This window comes from Lampetra planeri, unplaced genomic scaffold, assembly GCF_965212315.1.
Source record: "Lampetra planeri unplaced genomic scaffold, kcLamPlan1.2.h2 scaffold_114, whole genome shotgun sequence".
Taxonomy (NCBI): Eukaryota; Metazoa; Chordata; class Hyperoartia; order Petromyzontiformes; family Petromyzontidae; genus Lampetra; species Lampetra planeri.
This window is the reverse complement of record NW_027613851.1, coordinates 33,331-57,088: the sequence shown is the minus strand read 5'-3', so window position 1 is coordinate 57,088 and position 23,758 is coordinate 33,331. Positions and strand designations below refer to the sequence as shown.

The 23,758-nt window shown below is 50.1% G+C and overlaps 1 protein-coding gene across 1 annotated transcript in view; it reads right to left on the bottom strand.

Moving 5' to 3' along the window:
- LOC144738726 (influenza virus NS1A-binding protein homolog) overlaps positions 1 to 10,478 on the bottom strand; it is a 62,912-nt gene extending 52,434 nt beyond the window's left edge. Inside the window, exon 1 of the mRNA XM_078621718.1 lies at positions 10,016 to 10,478. The gene's annotated coding sequence lies outside the window, so the exon portion shown is untranslated. The remainder of the gene's footprint in view (positions 1 to 10,015) is intronic.
- Between the last annotated feature and the right edge of the window lie 13,280 nt (positions 10,479 to 23,758).

Here is a 23,758-nt window from a genome sequence, read left to right as displayed (position 1 = left end):
CGGCTGGCGACGAGAGCCTACGGAAATAGCCACACCTTTTTGCAACGAGATGGAATTAAATCAAGTGCACTAACACGTGTGTGTATATGTAGCTGTCGTGGTGTTTAGTGCACTACGCTACGAACACGGCAGCCCTAATTTGATTCCCAACACGGGCTCAATTCAGTGATTATCCAAACTGGCCGTGAGTCTCCACCCAACTCGGCCTGAAATGATTAAAGGAGTACCTGGTGAGGTGTGTGCAAAACATCAGCATTGACCAGACAAGTCCGTCAGATTCCATACTGGCCATGTCAGTCACCACACGTGCCCCAATTCTAGATGTGAAGTTTTCGTGACTGCAAGGATTCATACTCTTTGGTTTTTTCGGTAAAGTCACGTCGGTAAATAATTAAAATAAATTAAATCACGACGTTTCGGAGGCATCACAAGCTTCCGTCTTCAGATGGAACCGTCACAGCAGAATTACTGATACAGTAAACGTCGTGATTTAATTTATTATAATTTTTTACCTACGTGACTTTACCAAAAAAACCCAAGAGTACACATGCCCCAATAGTCTGTGTAGGCTACACGACAGATCATTCATCTGTCTTTGTGGAGAACCGTGGCTCAGGAGGTTCATATACTCCGCGATGATCCCAGCTCTCAAGAGTATTAATCCTGACAATAATGTCCCAAATCAGCGATACGTGGTTGAGACCATAAACAAGTTATGGAATGACCTGGCACGACTTGGGAGTTATTTTCTAACTCCCGTGTTAACTCTTCATTTCTGCATGTTGGACTTCTTTCGCACCAGACATAGCCAACCATGCTACTACTCGAATTAGAACCGTATCACAAATAGTCAAATTGATCAACGTACTAATAAGGCTGTGTCGTATTGTAATAACGATGAACGTTACTCCTCACCAGGTACTCTTGGCCAGATAGTGCAACATCATTCTAATGATGTACTCATAAAATGTAGCATAGGTTGGTGAGATTTATAGGCCATAAAATGCGATTTAAAAAATAATTCAATTACATAATGTGTTCTCATTTCTTAATGATCTGCTGCATCGCGCATCCGAAAGCTTTGCATATTAAAGACTTTTCAGGAATGGATTGCTTCCAACGCATGCTTTGCACTTCCGATTAGCACGGTTAGCGCCGCATGGTGCGATAGAAGTTCAACATACATACATACATTTAGCCCTTTTTTATCGATAGCTGGATGAAGGCTTTCCCATATTTGGAATTAACACGAGATTAAGTCAAAATATGTGCAGCATTACTTAGAAACCCATGATCAGATCACACAAAGTACACCCCATCCCAATCTAACCTAATAAGCCAAGCAAAGCAAAGCCTCGAGTGTGCTTGGATGAGCAGCCACCATGCATAACAGCTGTAGAAGCATTGTGGATTGTGCAGAAACATCTCCATTGTTGTTCTGTACTCCCCCTCCCAACCCCCACGTTCACCAACCACCACTGCCCAGTGTGGTGAAGTATGGTCAAATATAGATCGCCGCCTGCACTGGCGTAGGAAAGCCTTTGTCGAGTGGCAGATTGACAAACAGGCCGTAGATGCCCAAGTGATATGGGCTACCTGCGATCCAGCGTTTTGAAGGCAGAAGGAGTTGCCGAGTTTTAGAAATTACCAAACCAGGGGAGTGGAGTTCATTAACTTGTCTGTGCGGTCTTGAGTGTGTGCCATCCACTCATGTCTGTGGGTTCTCTGGCTACTCAGTTTCCACCAAACACGCAAAACAAATGGGAATGTTTCTCTGGTTCGTCTCGTTCGTATGGTCTGTCTCGTGTGCATTGTGTTGATTATACAGCCTCGTTTATACGGTTTTCTTATCTGTCCTATCTATAATCTAAAACTAAGCTGTTTTATTTTACCAGATAAGGCTCAGAGCTATATAGATCTTTTTCAGAAGCAACTTGACTTTCACAAATGATAGCTCAGCGAAATGGCTTATCACACGGAAAACTACTCTAAAGGCATGTTGATTATAAATGTGGAGAGAAAAACTGGAGGACCGAGAAAAATCCACACAACCACGGGGAGAGAGAGACACGCATGCAAACTCCATTATATACAGCAGGCATCAGGGTCGGGATCGAACCAAGTTAACACTACTCCATCGCAGCACCCAATCTGCGTGTGCCACCGTCTCATTTTGCAATGTCTACATAGTGTGTGGTCTCTTCTGTATAATGTTGTCCCGCTTTCACAGTGTCGTTTGTTCCGACTCGTTACATTTGCCCTACATAAGCCAGCGCGCGATCCATGTAGCGATATCTACCCCACTGTCAATTACACTCTTCTCGACCGGTGACATTGTACTGTGAAATTGATCAGAATACAAAATAAATTACGTGCATTTTAATTGGTGGCAGGTGCGTAAAAAGGCATTACAAAAATATTTCCAACATATTTACTGCACACCCAATTCGTTTCGTGGGTTATCTCTAAATGGATATCACATCCTGGACGAATGAATCGATGTCAAATCAATGGCAACCGATATTAAATCGAATAATTTCACGCCTAGCCTTGGGGCAGATGGACCCGTATATAAAACCAAACGAAATTAGCAGTCCTCCTATCGTTTACAATGTAGACATTTATCACAAAAAAAACACAGGACTGATTAGAGCAGGGGTCGGGAACCTTTGTGACCGGGAGAGCCATAGAAGCCAAATGTTTCTAAATATATTTCATTGAGAGCCATATAGTATTTTTAACGTATAATAAATTAAATGCGTCTTACTTTTAATGCGACTTCTGGTGCTGCGTGGTTTTGCTGATGGCCTTGTAGTCTGGTTCGTACGTGGTGAGGTTGAGCTTCGTGCAATATCACAAGCATTTTAAAATCAGTTCCAAAACCGATTTTTTTATTTTTTCAACTCAAAATTGTCTGGGAGCCACTTGCCGTCACTGGAAGAGCCATATATGGCTCGCGAGCCATAGGTTCCCGACCGCTGGATTAGAGGATCCAAAATAACTTAATGGTGTCTGGGCACATCACTCTCATGGCGTGTGTAATTGTTCGCTCAAGGTGGTCTCACAAGTAATGTCACCACATCTACCACACTATTTAAGGAACGAAACAAGAGGATTTCTCCACAAATCTGGCTGTCACCGGAATGAAGCTAGTTGTAACTACTGGCAAAACGTCGTACTCGTATTGTAAATGTTGTGGCTTTGCTCTCCAACACACAACTAGTGTGCTGTACTAGTAATGAATTGGCATGTTCTGTTTACATGACAAAGCTTACCAATTGGCTGTGCCGGGTGGTGGTGGGTTTAACGACACATTTACACGATCTACCCCCCCCCCCCAAAAAAAAACTATTATGAATGTTCCACCATTGGAACCTCATTTGCCAGTAGAAAAATATGATAATTGTTTTTTTACCCTTTTATCTGGCAACAAAACTGACACCTTTTTTTACAAGGAGTCATGTTTGCATAGACCATAATACCTGCAGTCGTAATGCTAACAAAAAACATAACTCTGATAATGTATGCATGTTTTTTGTTTGCATTACGACTGCAGGTATTGTGGTCTATGCAAACATGACTCCTTGTAAAAAAAGGTGTCAGTTTTGTTGCCAGAAAAAAGGGTAAAAAAAACAATTATTATTATGGATGTTATTTATGTTTTACATGTACCTTGCGATACTCAGGGCAGAGGCCTCTGCTAGCTCAACCGCAAATGTTTTATTTTACGCTGGGCTGTAGGAATCTCCTCGGGTGCGGCGTCTAAGATCTTGAACTCTCCCACCAGACCTCAGATTGGCTCAGAGCACTAAAAGAGTTCAAGGAAACTCCGCGAGACAATTTTTCCCCATTTCCTTGAGTATTTACGCTCTCATTTTGATACACGTCTTGATACTGGTAGGAACCCACTGGTTCCACCAGCCCACAGGGGATTATTGTGTCTATCGTGCAGGGAGGGGCTAGGTGGGGAGAGTGGGGCTGGGTGGGGAGGGGCTGGTCACCCCGTGGTGCCCTTATAAAACTCAACGTTTAACCTACTCACGCCGGCTTGTGCCTGCCCTCACAGTCGGGCATATTTGCGGAATACACCACGCCGCCATTGACCCTGGCCATTGACCGAGCAACCCAACGTTCCTACCAGCTCCCTCCGCAGGAATGTGTTTTTATAGGCAAGACGAGCGTCGTTTAATTGATACTGTAAAGTATTAGCTATGCCCTCATTAGTGGGGAGGGCGAGTTTTTACTCAAAGAATAAATTGAATGAGTGGCTATACAGCCCTTTGTTAACCCACACTGCTGGGTGAAAAACATCTCGCAAACCGGTTTTAGTAGCTGGGGTTGCTTGACAATACTTAACCATTCTGGCCAATGTGGATTGGTGACGGTGAACGAGCACAGTTGTCACCCAAAGCCTGGATTCGAACTCTTAAATTTTTGTCATGTGCTCACAACCCCAATGCGCTCACCAGTGCACCAACCGCTCCCTCCCCAGTTTGTAAATCATCTACCAATGCAACCCAACCTCCTAGGCAGTCGATAACACCCCGGCACTAATGCTGGAATACATAATAAATGGCACATATATAACAATTGTGCAACGAGACCGTATTCGAGGTAATGGCTTAAGTACAATCGCATAAGACCACGCGGCAAGGTGATGCCCCCCCTCAATCCAGCAGTTGACAAAATGACTAAAATGGACGAGTGACGTCGTGCACAATGTTCAAAGATGCCATTTCAAAAGCCGATTTCTTGATGTACACTTGCGCAGTAAAGCTACGGGAATGAGGCCATCATCTAGCAGTGGACAGACCCACGGCACACAATGCTAATTAATAATGCATCTCACGCCACACGGACACACACACAAAAAAACCACGCTGCCCGGACGTTAGAATTGATACCGCGCTTAGGAGAGGAAGCTGAGCCGGTGGTGGTCGCACAACGCTTCGCCCATTGGACGCGCACGTGTCACGTGACCCCACCCCCACCGTTTCCTTTCGGTGACCCCCAATGCAGCTTAAGCGCTCTACGTTAACCAAATCCCCTCCCCCGCCACCAAATCCCGGCTTGTGGTGGTGAATACGCGCGCACGTGTTCTCCCCCCTCCTATCACTACTGTTGTCTTCCACGTGTTCCCTCCTCCTCCTGCTGCAGCCCTACACGTGTTCCCTCCTGCTGCCCTGAACGTGTTCCCCTCCTCCTATCACTACTGCTGCCCTCCACGTGTCCCCCCCTCCTATCACTACTGCTGTCTTCCACGTGTTCCCCCCCTCCTATCACTACTGCTGCCCTCCACGTGTTCCCCCCCTCCTATCACTACTGCTGTCTTCCACGTGTCCCCCCCCTCCTATCACTACTGCTGCCCTCCACGTGTTCCCCCCCTCCTATCACTACTGCTGTCTTCCACGTGTTCCCCCCCTCCTATCACTACTGCTGCCCTCCACGTGTTCCCCCCTCCTATCACTACTGCTGTCTTCCACGTGTTCCCCCCCTCCTATCACTACTGCTGCCCTCCACGTGTTCCCCCCCTCCTATCACTACTGCTGCCCTCCACGTGTTCCCCCCCCCTCCTATCACTACTGCTGTCTTCCACGTGTTCCCCCCCTCCTATCACTACTGCTGCCCTCCACGTGTTACCCCCCTCCTATCACTACTGCTGCCCTCCACGTGTTCCCCCCCTCCTATCACTACTGCTGTCTTCCACGTGTCCCCCCCCCCCTCCTATCACTACTGCTGCCCTCCACGTGTTCCCCCCCTCCTATCACTACTGCTGCCCTCCACGTGTTCCCCCCCCCCTCCTATCACTACTGCTGTCTTCCACGTGTTCCCCCCCTCCTATCACTACTGCTGCCATCCACGTGTTACCCCCCTCCTATCACTACTGCTGTCTTCCACGTGTCCCCCCCCTCCTATCACTACTGCTGTCTTCCACGTGTTCCCCCCCTCCTATCACTACTGCTGCCCCCCACGTGTTCCCCCCCTCCTATCACTACTGCTGTCTTCCACGTGTTCCCCCCTCCTATCACTACTGCTGTCTTCCACGTGTTCCCCCCCTCCTATCACTACTGCTGCCCTCCACGTGTTCCCCCCCTCCTATCACTACTGCTGTCTTCCACGTGTCCCCCCCCTCCTATCACTACTGCTGTCTTCCACGTGTTCCCCCCCTCCTATCACTACTGCTGCCCTCCACGTGTTCCCCCCCTCCTATCACTACTGCTGTCTTCCACGTGTTCCCCCCCTCCTATCACTACTGCTGCCCTCCACGTGTTCCCCCCCTCCTATCACTACTGCTGTCTTCCACGTGTCCCCCCACCCTCCTATCACTACTGCTGCCCTCCACGTGTTCCCCCCCTCCTATCACTACTGCTGCCCTCCACGTGTTCCCCCCCCCTCCTATCACTACTGCTGTCTTCCACGTGTTCCCCCCCTCCTATCACTACTGCTGCCCTCCACGTGTTACCCCCCCTCCTATCACTACTGCTGCCCTCCACGTGTTCCCCCCCCCTCCTATCACTACTGCTGTCTTCCACGTGTTCCCCCCCCGCCTATCACTACTGCTGTCTTCCACGTGTTCCCCCCTCCTATCACTACTGCTGCCCTCCACGTGTTCCCCCCTCCTATCACTACTGCTGCCCTCCACGTGTTCCCCCCCCCCTCCTATCACTACTGCTGTCTTCCACGTGCCCCCCCCCCCTCCTATCACTACTGCTGTCTTCCACGTGCCCCCCCCCCCCTCCTATCACTACTGCCGTCTTCCACGTGTTCCCTCCTCCTCCTGCAGCCCTACACGTGTTCACTCCTCCTGCTGCCCTGAACGTGTTACCCTCCTCCTATCACTACTGCTGTCTTCCACGTGTTCCCCCCCTCCTATCACTACTGCTGTCTTCCACGTGCCCCCCCCCCTCCTATCACTACTGCTGTCTTCCACGTGCCCCCCCCCCTCCTATCACTACTGCCGTCTTCCACGTGTTCCCTCCTCCTCCTGCTGCAGCCCTACACGTGTTCACTCCTCCTGCTGCCCTGAACGTGTTACCCTCCTATCACTACTGCTGTCTTCCACGTGTTCCCTCCTCCTCCTGCTGCCCTGCACGCGTTCCCTCCTATCACCACTGCTGCCCTCCACGTGTTCCCTCCTATTACTGCTGCTGCCCTCCACGTGTTCCCTCCTATTTCTGCTGCCCTCCACGTGTTCCCTCATGCCTACTGCTGCTGCCCTCCGTGTTCCCATCCTCCTATCATTACTGCCATCTTCCACGCGTTTCCTCCCATCACTCCTGCTGCCCTCCACGTGTTCCCTCCTCCTGCTGCCCTCCACGTGTTCCCCTCCTCCTATCACTACTGCTGTCTTCCACGTGTTCCCTCCTCCTGCAGCCCTCCACGTGTTCCCTCCTATTACTACTGCTGCCTTCCACGTGTCCCCTATTACTGCTGCCCTCCACGTGTTCCCTATTACCACTGCTGCCCTCCACGTGTTCCCTCCTATTACTACTGCTGCCCTCCACGTGTTCCCTATTACCACTGCTGCCCTCCACGCGTTCCCTCCTCCTCCTACTACTGCCGCCCTCCACGTGATTGTGTGCGTGAGTGCCCGATCCTCCATCAGCGTGGGGGAGCTGTTAAAGGTGTAGTACAGCTACGAACCAGAGTTCGATTTCCGCCCACGGATGGCACCCGTGACGATTATCTGAACCGGTCATGGGCCCCCTCCTCCCCCCCTAGGTAGACTCGGCCTCAAATAAGTTCCCCGGGGTGCGGGTGTGTGAACATCGCCACTGGGGAGATGGAAGGCGGCCGGGTGTGGTGTTGGCCATCCATCCCCGTTCGTAGCGCCGTGCCGGCTTTCGTTAGGTGCTACTCGCGAACAGCGATTGCCCCAACGAGGGATATTATGTATTTAAGCAAGCTGAATAAACTGAACTGTGGAATCATTTGAAGGCCGATGTCGACAAATTATTATCGAGGCTTCACCCCCCCCCCCCCGTTTCCTATGCGTACATTGTCAGTACGCATTTGGGTTAACCCCCTTCCATGCGTACGTACTAAATGGATGGTCCCCTAAGGTTATACGGGGGATATTTGTATTTGATCCTACATTGGCCGTGGCAAGGGTCGAAATAGTCACGACTGGATCAGAATCTTTAAATAATAAAAATGAATCCGAGGAGCAACCAACGCATGCCTCAAGTGTGGACACGGGCCAGCAACTTACAACAAATACAAAACTAAACACCGATCGGCGTGCAAAGTAGCAGGTAAAAAGAGTAAGCAAGTCACTAAATATATTTAAAATAATCATTACAGGAATTATACAATGTAGGTTAAAGGCCTCCCTTCTCATGCGATTCGTTGCGATTTTGTCTTTAATGGACCCTAACCAACTGCGTAGGAGCCATCACCTCGAGATTTCTCGGTTAAGTCGCAAAACAAATCTACCCACACGAGACCATTTAAAAATGTATATATTTAATCACTTACATCTTACTTAAGGCTGCAAAGACCGCTATGATATCCAGCAGCATGCGTCTTATGGGCGAAGCAAACTCGTGGCTGGTTTTGGCTTTCTGTGCCTCATCAGCAGAGCCGGGCATGAGTTTATTTATTTTTTGTACGGTAGAATTGTTGAACAGAGGGTAGCTTTAATTCGAGTTATCTTGCCCAATGGGTCTGGTAAAAAACAAACCACAGGAGCATCTCCGTTCGGCAAGCCCAGACCTGTACTGTTGATGAGAACCACGTGGAAGAACCCAGTTTAGGGGGGAATGAACAAATACTGCAGACGTAGAGCGCCTGTTGGGTTTACCAGATGTTATTGAGCACTTCCCAGAGGTGGGACAAAGTCATTGTTATGCAAGTCACAAGTAAGTCTCAAGTCTTTGCTCTCGAGTCCCGAGTCAAGTCGAGTCAAAGATGAGGCAAGTCCAAGTCGAGTCTGAAGTCATCAAAATCATGACTCGAGTCTGACTCGAGTCCAAGTCGCATGACTCGAGTCCACACCTCTGGCACTTCCCATTCTAGATTTGAAGCTTTTGTGACTGCAAGGGTTTCATACTCTTAGGTTTATTCGGTAAAGTCACGTAGGTAAAAAAAAAATGAAGAATAAAAATTATTGAAATAATATAATTTTTATTTTACTTCTATTATTTCAAATTTATTATTTATAAAAACAGAAATATAATTATATTATTATTTATATTATTTATTTATTTCCCTACGTGACTTTACCGAAAAAAACCTAAGAGTAGCACTTCCCATGTGTACCACAAAAAAATAAAGCAATAACGATCGACAAAAAGCCACACTAATTCGTCCTCTACAATAATTAAATTCGAGGCCAAGATAAAATAAAACATTTTCAATAACCACACCTCATTCTCACACACTGGAATTGCTCGTAACGAATCACTGAACTGTTTGAATAATCGTGTAATCATCCATTTCACGTCTACTTGCCTTTAATTTATCATCGCAATACGATTTAAAGTGCTAAGGTTACGAATTAAACGCGATCAAATCGCTAACACAAAATTACACAATTACCTCACAAAACTTATAAACGCATCACCATTTTAATTTGCAGGTAACGGGCTTGTATACGCACACTTAGATACATTGCAACAATTTATACTTCGGTAAATATAAAAAAACGACATAGACTTGCAATACGCGTAACAATCGTGTACGTTTAAACATTAAGTCTTTATTTTAATACCTACGTTGTCTCGCCTATGAATTGCAACACTTACCTCAGAGAATAAAAAAACACAACATCGACTTACAAAACACTTCGATGCGTACGTATATTTGTGTTGTACGTTAAAACATTCCTATTTATAACGTCTTAATTGTTAACACCCAATTGTCTCGTCACCCAAGCGACGTGTACGTACACGTGTTACATTACAATTATCTCGGAAAATAACAAAAAACGACATCGTCTTACAACGCTACGATGCGTACACGTATATTTCTGTACGTTACAAATTATTACTTATAACGTCTATATTATAAATACCTTTTTGTGTCTCGTAACCGAAGCGAACCCAGTCATTCTTCCCGAGCCTTTTGACTTGGAAGAGGAGGCGAGTGGAGGGGCGGGGCTACTGGTGTGGGGTGGTGAGGGGCGGGGCTACTCTAGCCGAAGGGGGGGGGGGGTGAGAAAAGGAGGGGGGAGGGGCAGGCACGAGCCAAGAGCGTTGATTGGCGGATGACCGCCACGTGACCGGGGAGTGAGAGAGCGCGCGCGCAACGGTGTGGGGTTGGAGGTCGTTGGCGGGAAAAAAAAAAATTAGCCGGCCAGAGACGTACGAGGTAAAAAAAAAGAAAATATTAATAAATTTATTTTTTAAGCGATAACACAAAAAAATACGGGTTGAAGTACGACGAGATGGATTTGCAGCGCTGAGCGTGAGGCGATGATGACGGAAGCAACTTGCTGGACTCGGAATAAGATAATGGAGCCGAGGACCATGGGACGAACGCCGTCAATGGTGGCTGCTGCGCGCGTGCGCCGCTTTATATATAGCGGGTGGGCGAGGGGCGGGGGGATCGTGACGTCACGGGGGGGGGCGGAGTGGCAGTTTGGGGGAGGGGCTTTGTAAGCGATGGCCACACGGGTTCGATTCCCGTGTCGGGCGCAATTCAATATTATAATTATTATTCCGGTATTTATAGTGCAACACTTTGTGGGCTGAGAACGATTTGGTAATGATGCTGCGTTGGTAGTGGTGTACAAGCACAATAAATAAATAACACCCTCAACAGATTGCTGTTAAAAGAACATCAGAATATTTCAAATATCCCGGATAGGCAGGAGAGAGCGTGGAGGGGAGTAGAGTGAGATGCGAGGGGAGAGGTAGGAGAGTGCGTGGAGGGGAGTGGAGTGAGATGAGAGGGGAGAGGCAGGAGAGTGCGTGGAGGGGAGTGGAGTGAGATGAGAGGGGAGAGGCAGGAGAGTGCGTGGAGGGGAGTGGAGTGAGATGAGAGGGGAGAGGTAGGAGAGTGCGTGGAGGGGAGTGGAGTGAGATGAGAGGGGAGAGGTAGGAGAGTGCGTGGAGGGGAGTGGAGTGAGATGAGAGGGGAGAGGCAGGAGAGTGCGTGGAGGGGAGTGGAGTGAGATGAGAGGGGAGAGGCAGGAGAGTGCGTGGAGGGGAGTGGAGTGAGATGAGAGGGGAGAGGCAGGAGAGCGCGTGGAGGGGAGTGGAGTGAGATGAGAGGGGAGAGGCAGGAGAGTGCGTGGAGGGGAGTGGAGTGAGATGAGAGGGGAGAGGCAGGAGAGCGCGTGGAGGGGAGTGGAGTGAGATGAGAGGGGAGAGGCAGGAGAGTGCGTGGAGGGGAGTGGAGTGAGATGAGAGGGGAGAGGCAGGAGAGCGCGTGGAGGGGAGTGGAGTGAGATGAGAGGGGAGAGGCAGGAGAGTGCGTGGAGGGGAGTGGAGTGAGATGAGAGGGGAGAGGCAGGAGAGTGCGTGGAGGGGAGTGGAGTGAGATGAGAGGGGAGAGGCAGGAGAGTGCGTGGAGGGGAGTGGAGTGAGATGAGAGGGGAGAGGCAGGAGAGTGCGTGGAGGGGAGTGGAGTGAGATGAGAGGGGAGAGGTAGGAGAGTGCGTGGAGGGGAGTAGAGTGGGATGAGAGGGGAGAGGCAGGAGAGCGCGTGGAGGGGAGTGGAGTGAGATGAGAGGGGAGAGGCAGGAGAGTGCGTGGAGGGGAGTGGAGTGAGATGAGAGGGGAGAGGCAGGAGAGTGCGTGGAGGGGAGTGGAGTGAGATGAGAGGGGAGAGGCAGGAGAGTGCGTGGAGGGGAGTGGAGTGAGATGAGAGGGGAGAGGCAGGAGAGTGCGTGGAGGGGAGTGGAGTGAGATGAGAGGGGAGAGGCAGGAGAGTGCGTGGAGGGGAGTGGAGTGAGATGAGAGGGGAGAGGTAGGAGAGTGCGTGGAGGGGAGTGGAGTGAGATGAGAGGGGAGAGGTAGGAGAGTGCGTGGAGGGGAGTGGAGTGAGATGAGAGGGGAGAGGTAGGAGAGTGCGTGGAGGGGAGTGGAGTGAGATGAGAGGGGAGAGGTAGGAGAGTGCGTGGAGGGGAGTGGAGTGAGATGAGAGGGGAGAGGCAGGAGAGTGCGTGGAGGGGAGTGGAGTGAGATGAGAGGGGAGAGGTAGGAGAGTGCGTGGAGGGGAGTGGAGTGAGATGAGAGGGGAGAGGTAGGAGAGTGCGTGGAGGGGAGTGGAGTGAGATGAGAGGGGAGAGGCAGGAGAGTGCGTGGAGGGGAGTGGAGTGCGATGAGAGGGGAGAGGCAGGAGAGTGCGTGGAGGGGAGTGGAGTGAGATGAGAGGGGAGAGGCAGGAGAGTGCGTGGAGGGGAGTGGAGTGAGATGAGAGGGGAGAGGCAGGAGAGTGCGTGGAGGGGAGTGGAGTGAGATGAGAGGGGAGAGGTAGGAGAGTGCGTGGAGGGGAGTGGAGTGAGATGAGAGGGGAGAGGTAGGAGAGTGCGTGGAGGGGAGTGGAGTGAGATGAGAGGGGAGAGGCAGGAGAGTGCGTGGAGGGGAGTGGAGTGAGATGAGAGGGGAGAGGCAGGAGAGTGCGTGGAGGGGAGTGGAGTGAGATGAGAGGGGAGAGGCAGGAGAGTGCGTGGAGGGGAGTGGAGTGAGATGAGAGGGGAGAGGCAGGAGAGTGCGTGGAGGGGAGTGGAGTGAGATGAGAGGGGAGAGGTAGGAGAGTGCGTGGAGGGGAGTGGAGTGAGATGAGAGGGGAGAGGTAGGAGAGTGCGTGGAGGGGAGTGGAGTGAGATGAGAGGGGAGAGGCAGGAGAGTGCGTGGAGGGGAGTGGAGTGAGATGAGAGGGGAGAGGTGGAGAGTGTGGAGTGAGATGAGAGGGGAGTGGAGTGAGATGAGAGGGGAGAGGTGGAGAGTGCGTGGAGGGGAGTGGAGTGAGATGAGAGGGGAGAGGCAGGAGAGTGCGTGGAGGGGAGTAGAGTGAGATGAGAGGGGAGTGGAGTGAGATGAGAGGGGAGAGGTAGGAGCGTGCGTGGAGGGGAGTGGAGTGAGATGAGAGGGGAGAGGTGGAGAGTGCGTGGAGGGGAGTGGAGTGAGATGAGAGGGGAGAGGCAGGAGAGTGTGGAGTGAGATGAGAGGGGAGTGGAGTGAGATGAGAGGGGAGAGGTGGAGAGTGCGTGGAGGGGAGTGGAGTGAGATGAGAGGGGAGAGGCAGGAGAGTGCGTGGAGGGGAGTAGAGTGAGATGAGAGGGGAGTGGAGTGAGATGAGAGGGGAGAGGTGGAGAGTGCGTGGAGGGGAGTGGAGTGAGATGAGAGGGGAGAGGTAGGAGCGTGCGTGGAGGGGAGTAGAGTGAGATGAGAGGGGAGAGGTAGGAGAGTGCGTGGAGGGGAGTGGAGTGAGATGAGAGGGGAGAGGTAGGAGCGTGCGTGGAGGGGAGTGGAGTGAGATGAGAGGGGAGAGGTAGGAGCGTGCGTGGAGGGGAGTAGAGTGAGATGAGAGGGGAGAGGTAGGAAAGTGCGTGGAGGGGAGTGGAGTGAGATGAGAGGGGAGAGGTAGGAGCGTGCGTGGAGGGGAGTGGAGTGAGATGAGAGGGGAGAGGTAGGAGCGTGCGTGGAGGGGAGTAGAGTGAGATGAGAGGGGAGAGGTAGGAGAGTGCGTGGAGGGGAGTAGAGTTAGATGAGAGGGGAGAGGCAGGAGAGCGCGTGGAGGGGAGTGGAGTGAGATGAGAGGGGAGAGGTAGGAGAGTTCGTGGAGGGGAGTGGAGTGAGATGAGAGGGGAGAGGCAGGAGAGTTCGTGGAGGGGAGTGGAGTGAGATGAGAGGGGAGAGGCAGGAGAGTGCGTGGAGGGGAGTAGAGTGAGATGAGAGGGGAGAGGCAGGAGAGTTCGTGGAGGGGAGTGGAGTGAGATGAGAGGGGAGAGGTGGAGAGTGCGTGGAGGGGAGTGGAGTGAGATGAGAGGGGAGAGGCAGGAGAGTGTGTGGAGGGGAGTGGAGTGAGATGAGAGGGGAGAGGCAGGAGAGTTCGTGGAGGGGAGTGGAGTGAGATGAGAGGGGAGAGGCAGGAGAGTTCGTGGAGGGGAGTGGAGTGAGATGAGAGGGGAGAGGTAGGAGAGTGCGTGGAGGGGAGTGGAGTGAGATGAGAGGGGAGAGGCAGGAGAGTGCGTGGAGGGGAGTGGAGTGAGATGAGAGGGGAGAGGCAGGAGAGTGCGTGGAGGGGAGTGGAGTGAGATGAGAGGGGAGAGGCAGGAGAGTGCGTGGAGGGGAGTGGAGTGAAATGAGAGGGGAGAGGTAGGAGAGTGCGTGGAGGGGAGTAGAGTGAGATGAGAGGGGAGAGGCAGGAGAGTGCGTGGAGGGGAGTGGAGTGAGGTTAGAAGGGAGAGGCAGGAGAGTGCGTGGAGGGGAGTGGAGTGAGATGAGAGGGGAGAGGCAAGCGAGTGCGTGGAGGGGAGTGAGATGAGGGGGGAGAGTTTTTTTTTTAACACGGCACAGTGGTTATGTAGTGTTGACCATGAAGACACACGCTTGAACTTGAAGGCAACACGTTTATTACAACTCCCAAACAGGGTAACTAACTAAACGTACACTGGTTCTACTGCTAGGTGATAGCTACACGGTTAACTATATGAGCAGCGGGTTAACTACACGATCGGGTCAGCCAGCATACACGCTGCCAGACCCACGATGCCGAGCGAAGACCGAAGAGACGTAGCACCCAGGGTTGATTCCACAGACGAGCCTCGATCGCTCTCGGGAATTCTCTTTTATCCCCCCTCCCCGAGCGCGGCTTCGCTCCGTCATTGACCACTCCCCCTTCTGGATCTTGCCAGAAGGCTCTCGGCTCCACGTCACGTGTCCCTCGAGCCTCCTTTAGCCCCCTTGCTACCCCTGTCTCGATCACGTGCCCTCTCGGGTTCACACGGAGCAGCAAGTGCTCACTCGCTCACCTCCAACACTCACCAGAACCATGCCCCCTATTCTTGGGTTTTTTCGGTAAAGTCACGTAGGTAAAAAAATTTAAATTAATAAAAGTAAGATAAAAAAAATTAACCCGTAAAAACTAAGTTTTTCACGATACATCCTTTATATGCGTGGCGGCTAGAGTCCTCTCGTCCTCTGGCTTGAGATGGCTGACACCTATGGGTCAGATGATTGCCTGCCACCATTAAGCAATTGCTAATTAAATATCATTTTTTTTTCCTAAAAAGTGTAAGATTTTGTAAAAAAAAAATTCACGAAAATAAATTGTCACGCACAACGAGTCTGTGTGCAAAATGTCAGCTCGATTGGATCACGGGAAGTGGGTTAAAAAACGACCGAAAGATTTGCACGGTCGTAAGCGCGCAAGCAAGCAAGCAAGTGAACTTAATTTAAAGGATTTAATAAAATAAAAATCACGACGTTTCGGAGGCAACACAAGCTTCCGTCTTCAGGTGGAACCGTCACAGCACGATAGCTGTATCAAGTAAATGAGAAATTCCAAGAGATCCGACCCCGTATATGTGAGTGTGAAAGCGATGGGTATTATTACCTTGTTATCTCGGCATCTCTTGAGGAAGGCCAGCGTCTCGAGAAGCTGTGACTTCTTGTCTCGTTGTCTGTTAAAAACTCTAACAGATAGGTGGAATTCCTCCTAAAGTGAAGATGCCCGGGGGCCAATAGTGCCTTCTGACATTTTTTAACCACAAAAGTTACGTGAAAACACACACTGTTATAAATAAAATAAAAAAATTGTCACAATTACCTTCATTTTTCAAATAACAATGTAACCAAATATAAGCCACTGAGGCAGGCGTCAACAACTCTAAAAACACAATTCTGCCTTTCATTCAGTCAGATAACATTGAACAAACTGTATAGAATACCTTCAATTGCCATGAGTTAAATATCTTTGCCTCATGAACATTTTCAACAGGAGTTATAAGTAATGCAAAGTGATGTGAAATCTGACCGCGGGCCGTGATTGGTCCCGCGGGCCGGACTTTGTACATGCCTGCCGTAGAGTGTATTCATTCTAGATGTGAAGCTTTCGTGACTGCAAGGATTCATATTCCTCCTACGGCCAGGTTCCATGTCAACCTATGGTCCGGTGGCAGAGATGACTCCCGATCTGCTGCATTTCCACTTCTCTGCTACAGTAGCTGGCGCTAAGCGCCATAGTGACACCAATAACGCCACCACAGTTACATAATCACGCGATGTGAAATGTTATTATATATTCCCGCCCAAGCCTTCATCGATGAATGAATGAATGCAACGTTGCCCGCCCAAGCCTTTGTTTCGCTCATGGAGCTCAGAGTGACGTTTCGCTCAGATCGAGCTCACCAAAGCCCCCTTGCGATTTGGCGAGCAAAGCCAACAAGCACAATCTGCGCTTTCCCGCCCCACCTTGGAATCCGTCGTGTCAGCAAGAATCGATCGCTCGTGAATTGCTTGACAATGTAACACTCGACGCGAGGCGTTGGGGGTAGGACGTCACACCGTCTAGGCTGTGGGAAAGAAAAAAAGTTGGAAAAAAATTAAGCCGTAAAAACAAAGTTTTTCACTATAAATCCTTTATATGCGTGGCATCGGTTTTATTTTATTATTCATTTCTGTTTTTCTTGAGTAAGAGTTTCATTTTTATCACATTGGTATTTTAAATTAAATATAAGGAAAGTCGTATATAAGGATTATAAGGGTTTCAGTTTTTGTATGATTGTTTATTTTGTACATTTTTGTTTTCTTGAATAATTTTCTGTGTTTAGGAAAAATATATGATTGTGTTAGTGACATTTTTTTCCCCTAAAAAGTGGAAATTTTTTGAATTTTTTTCACGAAAATAAATTGTCACGTACAACGAGTCTGTGTGCAAAATGTCAGCTCGATTGGATCACGGAAAGTGGGTTAAAACACGACCGAAAGATTTGCACGGTCGTAAGCGCGCAAGCAAGCAAGCAAGTGAACTTAATATAAAGGATTTAAAAACGAGCGTCTCTCGCACGGAACGTGACCAATCATGGAAGGACAACAAACTAAACATACGCTGCAAGGTTTTGGTAGTACATGTTGTTTATGTCGTTTATTGTGAAAATTCCGTCACAGTTCCTATGATCACTGTTTCATTGCTTTCATGGCTTTATTTTGGTGATTTCGAAAAGTGTATTGGTTTAGCCATGTTTCTAGATTTGAAGCTTTCGTGACTGCAAGGATTCATATTCTGCTGTATATTTGGAGTTTGCGTCTCTCTCTCTCTCTCATCATCATCACGGTGGCTAGGAGATGTTAACTACCTCGCCTGGTATGCGGGAGGTCGTTGGTTCGATCCAGACCTTGACGCCTGCTGCTGTATATTTGGAGTTTTCGTGTCTCTCTCTCTCCCCGTGGTCGCGTGGATTTTTTTCTCCAGGTCGACCGCTTTTTATTAAATCCTTTATATTAAGTTCGCATGCTTGCTTGCTTGCGTGCTTGCTTGCGTGCTTGCTTGCTTAGGACCGTGCAAATCTTTCGGTCGTTTTTTAACCCACTTCCCGTGATCCAATCGAGCTGACATTTTCCACACAGACTCGTTGTGCGTGACAATTAATTTTTGTGAAATTTTTTTCCCAAAATTTTACACTGTTTAGGGAAAATAAATAAATATTTAATTACCAATTGCTTAATGCTGGCAGACAATCGTCTGACCCATAGGTGGCAGCCATCTCAAGCCAGAGGACGAGAGGCCTCTAGCCGCCACGCATATAAAGGATTTAGAGTACGGGTTAATTTTTTGTTGCTGTTGTTGTCAGTGTCCACGTCTCTACTCCGTACAGCAAAATTGACCAGATGTAACATTTCAGTGTGCGCAGTTTCCAACCTCCAGTTATACGAATTAACGATTCTGATTCCGACCACCACCCGTCTGAGCCCGGGTGAAACAGGTGAGGCCTGCCCGTGTCGCGTCTACGACCGGAACCCGCCGGAGGGGAACACTGCGACCTTGCGGGGCTCAGGGAGGGGAGGGAGTGGAGAGAGAGAAGGCAGTGGAGGGAATGTGAAATCATTCCTTTCGTAATAGGGTTTTTCTTCTTTTTTCTGGCAACAAAACTGACACCTTTTGCAAGGAATCATGTTTACATTAACCACAATACTTGCAGTCAAATGCAAACAAAAAACAATACTCTGATCATTTATGCATTGTCTTTGAAACTGATTGGTCCACACCAGAGACAGCTTTCTTTGGAGCCTAGTCTCATATGGTGTTCGACCAGATGACGCCAAAAGGCGCACAGTTCAAAGACAACGCACTACCAGAGTAATGAGAGCTCGTTGTGAGCAGCTACATTATGGGACCTCCTTTGCCAGTACCAACATATACTAATAGGGTTTTATCCCCTTTTTTCTGGCAACAAAACTGACACATTTTGCAAGGAATCATGCTTACATTAACCACAATACTTGCAGTCAAATGCAAACAATCCTTTCGTGTTAAACCATTGTCGGCGTCGTCACTTCATGCAAATTGATTCTCACCATCGCCGAAGAAACCACAGAGGCGAGCTGAAAGCTGGGAGTAGCTGGTGCTACTCAACGACTGCCCAAGCTCTGGCGTCCTCTATATATGTTAAGGTGTCGTCGGCCAATTAATAATAATAATAGTTCAATTTGTAACGCGCGCAAATTTGCAGACGTAGTGGCCGCAACTCAGAGGCGCGGAGCCAAGCTCAGAGTCGCTCGAAAGCACGTGGTTGTAGAGGTGAGTTTTTAAGTCTCTCTTGAAGGAGGCGATTGAGGTGATGCTGCGAATGTGCAGAGGGGTGATGTCGTTCCAGACTGTTGGGGCTGCCACCGAGAAGCGGCGCATAGACACGATGACCATCCTGGATCTTGGTATCAAGAGGAGGTCGTGAGTTGCGCTGCGCAGGCATCTGCCGTGTGCTGAGCTGCAAGTTGTCAATAATGAAGAGAGTGTGTTTTGTTGTTGTATACGTGCGGGAGGAACCCGGAGCAGCCGGAGAAAACCCACGCGTGCGAGGGGGGAAACGCGCGATCCCCGTGCAGAAGGGACAGACGGTGTTGGTCCGCGCTTTGCTGTGTCGCCTTCTACCGAATGAGCCAGGGGAAAGGGTACGGCTCCTTCCACGACGCCTACCCACGGGTGGGAAGCGAGTCTCACGCAATATCGTCTGCCCGTGTGTGTGCGGTGATCCACCAACACTCGCAGATCTGCCTCCAACGCACGGGCGCTGGGTGTACAGGCAGCCCACGCGCGGTGCAGCCACCGCCGCCACCCGGCTTATCCGTGACGACGACGACAACAACGACAACAATAATAAACCCAGGGAAATTTGAAGGACGGCCGGTCACAAGAGCGCTGACGTAGAAGCCGTCACGCGCGCAGCGGCAGCAGCAGCCGCCGCCACGTGCCAAACATGAGAGACCTCCACTCCCCCCCACCCTCTCTCCACTGCGTGTGATGCGGGGTGCGCGTGCGTGCGTTGGCACACGGAGACCTCCCCTCTACCCTCCCCTCTCCCCTCTCCCTTGTGGCCTGCGCAGAGATCTGTTGCTGTGGCGTGACGGTCACGCGGTGACTTTCACGAGCCACGGTGCGGACGTACCGGCCAGAGGTCGCAATCGGGTACCTGATACCCGTACCCTACCCGATACCCGGCTACCAGGTGCGGCCGGGTACGGGTAGGCCGTGAGTCACTGGTGAGTCACCGTTTGTCACTCATTTTCCAACGTCTTGTCTCTTCTCACAATTCAAGTTCCTAGAATCAACCCACCCGCGCCTGCAACATGGCTTCATCCCGGAGGTCGCAATCGGGTACCCGTACCCTTCTCGACAGACCTGTTCTCCACCTGGAAACGGCTGCTTGCGTTGTGGCCGAAACGTCGTGAGAATTGTATTTTATTATGTTTTATTTTTTATTATTTTATTATTTTCCTTCTACGTGACTTTACCGAAAGAACCAAGGAGATGAATCCCTGCAGTCATGAAAGCTTTAAGTCGTGAGAATTATTTTATCATGTTTTATTTTTAATTATTTTATTATTTTCCTTCTACGTGACTTTACCGAAAGAACCAAGGAGATGAATCAAAACCCCGTTTGCGACCTCTGACGTACCCCGTGGTCACGGAGGGACAGGATCAGATGGCACAAGCGGCGTGACGTCTGCAGCCACGCGGGGGACATTGCGTGAAAAAGAGCTTCACGGGCTTCCAGCAGTATAAATAAATTAGATTTTGATTCAATTCTGGGGCTACAAAGCACCGGGCTTAGGGGGCACGCGCGGCGTGACGTCTGCGGCCACGCAAATGGGACATTCTGTGAAACAAGTATAACCCGTAAAAACAAAGTTTTTCACTCTAAATCCTTTATATGCGTGGCGGCTAGAGTCCTCTCGTCCTCTGGCTTGAGATGGCTGCCACCTATGGGTCAGATGATTGCATGGCAGCATTAAGCAATTGGTAATTAAATATAATTTTTTTGTCCTAAAAAGTGTAAAATTTTGGGAACATTTTTTCACGAAAATTAATTGTCACGCACAACGAGTCTGTGTGCAAAATGTCAGCTCGATTGGATCACGACCGAAAGATTTGCACGGTCGTAAGCAAGCAAGCGAACTTAATATAAAGGATTTAAAAAGAGCTTCACAGCTTATCGGATTCCTCCAGTATGAAAACAAATTGTGATTCAATTCTGTGGCTACAAAGCTCCGGGCCCATAGGAGGCACACGCGGCGTGAAGTCTGCGGCCACTCTCTGTGAATGTTATAGGCCACCGTGATGTGAATGATGTGGTCGTGCGCTGTCGTGTCAATTTTTTTCGAACGCAAAGCACGGACCCCCCCCCCCCCGAACGTGTGAATTACGTGGCCAGGTAAAGTGAACGTTCTTAAAGCCAACTTCACGAAAGTGTTAATTTTATGGCCCTTAATGTGTGTCAGAGGTCGCAAACGGGTTTTGATTCCTTACCCCCGTACCCGGCCGCACCAGGGTCGCAAACGGCTACCCGTACCCGGCCGGGTACGGGTACCCGTTCCCTACACGTACCCTACCCTTCCGACATGAGTGACAAACGGTTACTCACCAGTGACTCACGGCCTACCCGTACCCGTACCCGGCCGCACCAGGGTCGCAAACGGGTACCCGTACCCGTACCCGGCCGGGTATCGGGTAGGGTACAGGTATCGGGTACCCGGTTGCGACCTCTGATGTGTGTTTAATTATGTGACCACGGGAGTGTGATTTTTTTGTTTTGTTATATAAGAGATGAAGTGAGGATTAAATCCGATCGTGGGCGAGTTTATTACATCGTAGAAGAGGCAGGGAGGCCTTGGGGGAGGCCTTAATCCAGCAGTAGATGGACCACGGCTGATATGATGATGTGAATGATATAGCCACGCAAGCTTTCAACCAAATCACAGATGCTTGTATGTTGAACTTCTTTCGCACCGTACGCAAGCCAACCCCGCCAATCGGAGGTTGCAGGGAAAGGACAAATTAAAGCCGATCCAATAAGATCGTAGCAAGCTCAGCAGGTTTCAGCCTGGGTAGTTCTTGGATGGACGACGGCCAATTGTTGTTGTACTGTACTGCCATAGCCGCACACGGTGTGGGGAGGTACTCATCCAGCAGTGGATTAACGCGTCGGCTGTTCGCACGTGCACGTACGGGGGGGGGGGGGGATGTCAAATATTGCAGGAGCTAAAGAGGACATGGATCTCATGGAAACGCCATCAACACACACCGGGCCCAGGCTGGCACGCAACCAATCAATCAATCACGTCTTTATGTCTATAGCACTACGTCGTGCAAAGGATGCCATTCACAATGCTCAATCTCCACTGGCCGCGTCAATCAGTCGTGGGGACGTTTGTTTGACCAAATTTCCCCACGGTGATCAGGCGACACACACGCCATCATGATAGAGGGTTTTTTTGTTGTTGTTGGGTTAAACCCTCCACCACCGCTCGACACAGCCAATTGACGTACACACAACGTGCCACAATTAGTACCTGTATTCTTAGGTTTTTTCGGTAAAGTCACGTAGGTAAGAAAGCTACAAGCTCCCAAACGCGAGGATTTCCCGCATGTTTCAAACGGGCTCAAAAGATACCCAGCGTCACCATGGCAACCGCGCGGTTACTATGCACCCAGCCTGGGTTGCCCTTGGCAACAGCCTCCTCCCCCCCTAACCGCCCCCACCCCTTCAATCACGCCGCAACCGTCCAATCAGATTGGAGCACCCGCGTTGTCAAGGCGACGGCTATTCCCCCCCTCTCTCTCTCATCGTCATGGTAACGATCGGACCAATCGCAGCAGGCCCTCAACGGGCTGAACCGGTAACAATAAGGGAACGATTTTTTTTTTAATTTCAGCTGCGGGAAATTCCTGGCCGCGTAAATCATTCACTTTTCTTCGCGCGTAACTTTCCAACGTTGAATGGTGGGAGAGGGGTGGGTGGGGGGGTGTTTTTGTTGTTTCTCGACCGGCGATTGGGAACAATTCTAATGGACACGTCTCGCTCGATTGAGTTCACGGCATGTCGGAACGGTAGCAACGACGAATCGCTGCTTCTTGAGATGCAGTGGGGTTTTTTTAAATTGCAACAACAACATAAAAGCGAATTGCGTTTATTGTTATTATTCGGCGTGCATCCGCTGCGTAGGGAATTACGTAAACCCGATCACGAATGCACAAACGCGCATGCGTGTTGAGTCTATGGGCAGTGTTGAGTCTATGGGCAGTGTTGAGTCTATGGGCAGTGTTGAGTCTATGGGTAGTCTTGAGTCTATGGGTAGTGTTGAGTCTATGGGCAGTGTTGAGTCTATGGGCAGTGTTGAGTCTATGGGCAGTGTTGAGTCTATGGGTAGTGTTGAGTCTATGGGCAGTGTTGAGTCGATGGGTAGTGTTGAGTCTATGGGCAGTGTTGAGTCTGTGGGCAGTGTTGAGTCTATGGGCAGTGTTGAGTGCATGGGCAGTGTTGAGTCTATGGGCAGTGTTGAGTCTATGGGCAGTGTTGAGTCTATGGGTAGTGTTGAGTCTATGGGCAGTGTTGAGTCTATGGGCAGTGTTGAGTCTATGGGTAGTGTTGAGTCTATGGGCAGTGTTGAGTCTATGGGTAGTGTTGAGTCTATGGGTAGTGTTGAGTCTATGGGTAGTGTTGAGTCTATGGGTAGTGTTGAGTCTATGGGTAGTGTTGAGTCTATGGGTAGTGTTGAGTCTATGGACAGTGTTGAGTCTATGGGTAGTACGTGTGTACGTTGAACTCCTTTCGCACCGTCCGTAGCCAACAGTCCCAATCGGAAGGTGCTGTCGGCTTGGTGGGTGGTCAGAAATATTTCCACCCACCGCCGAACAGAGTTGCTCCGGCTACTGACAAACATATCGGCGAACGCGAGTCGAGATAGCCGCGATTTGAATTGAGTCGGAATCAGGAATTTAGGATGAGAATATTTATTCATAGTGGAGGAATCCGATGAGCAATGAAGCTCTTTCTTTCACACATGTCCAGTAGGGGCACGGGGCCGTAACGTTACAACGACGACGACACAAAAAAAAACACGACAGGAGTTCGAAGATCATCAGTGCGCCATGAAAAACAAAGTTGAGAAATGTAAATATTGCAAGGTAGTCCCAAGTCCACTGGTCATATACATGGGATGTGCCGGCTTGCAGGCTTGCAGGCGAAACAGCTGAGTCTTGAAAAAAGACCCAAACGGGGCGAGTGGGCCTCGCCTGTCTAGCCACGAGTGGCGTGGGTGGGTGGTTGGGTGGCTGGTTGGGTGGGTGGGTGGGTGGTTCGGTGGGTGGC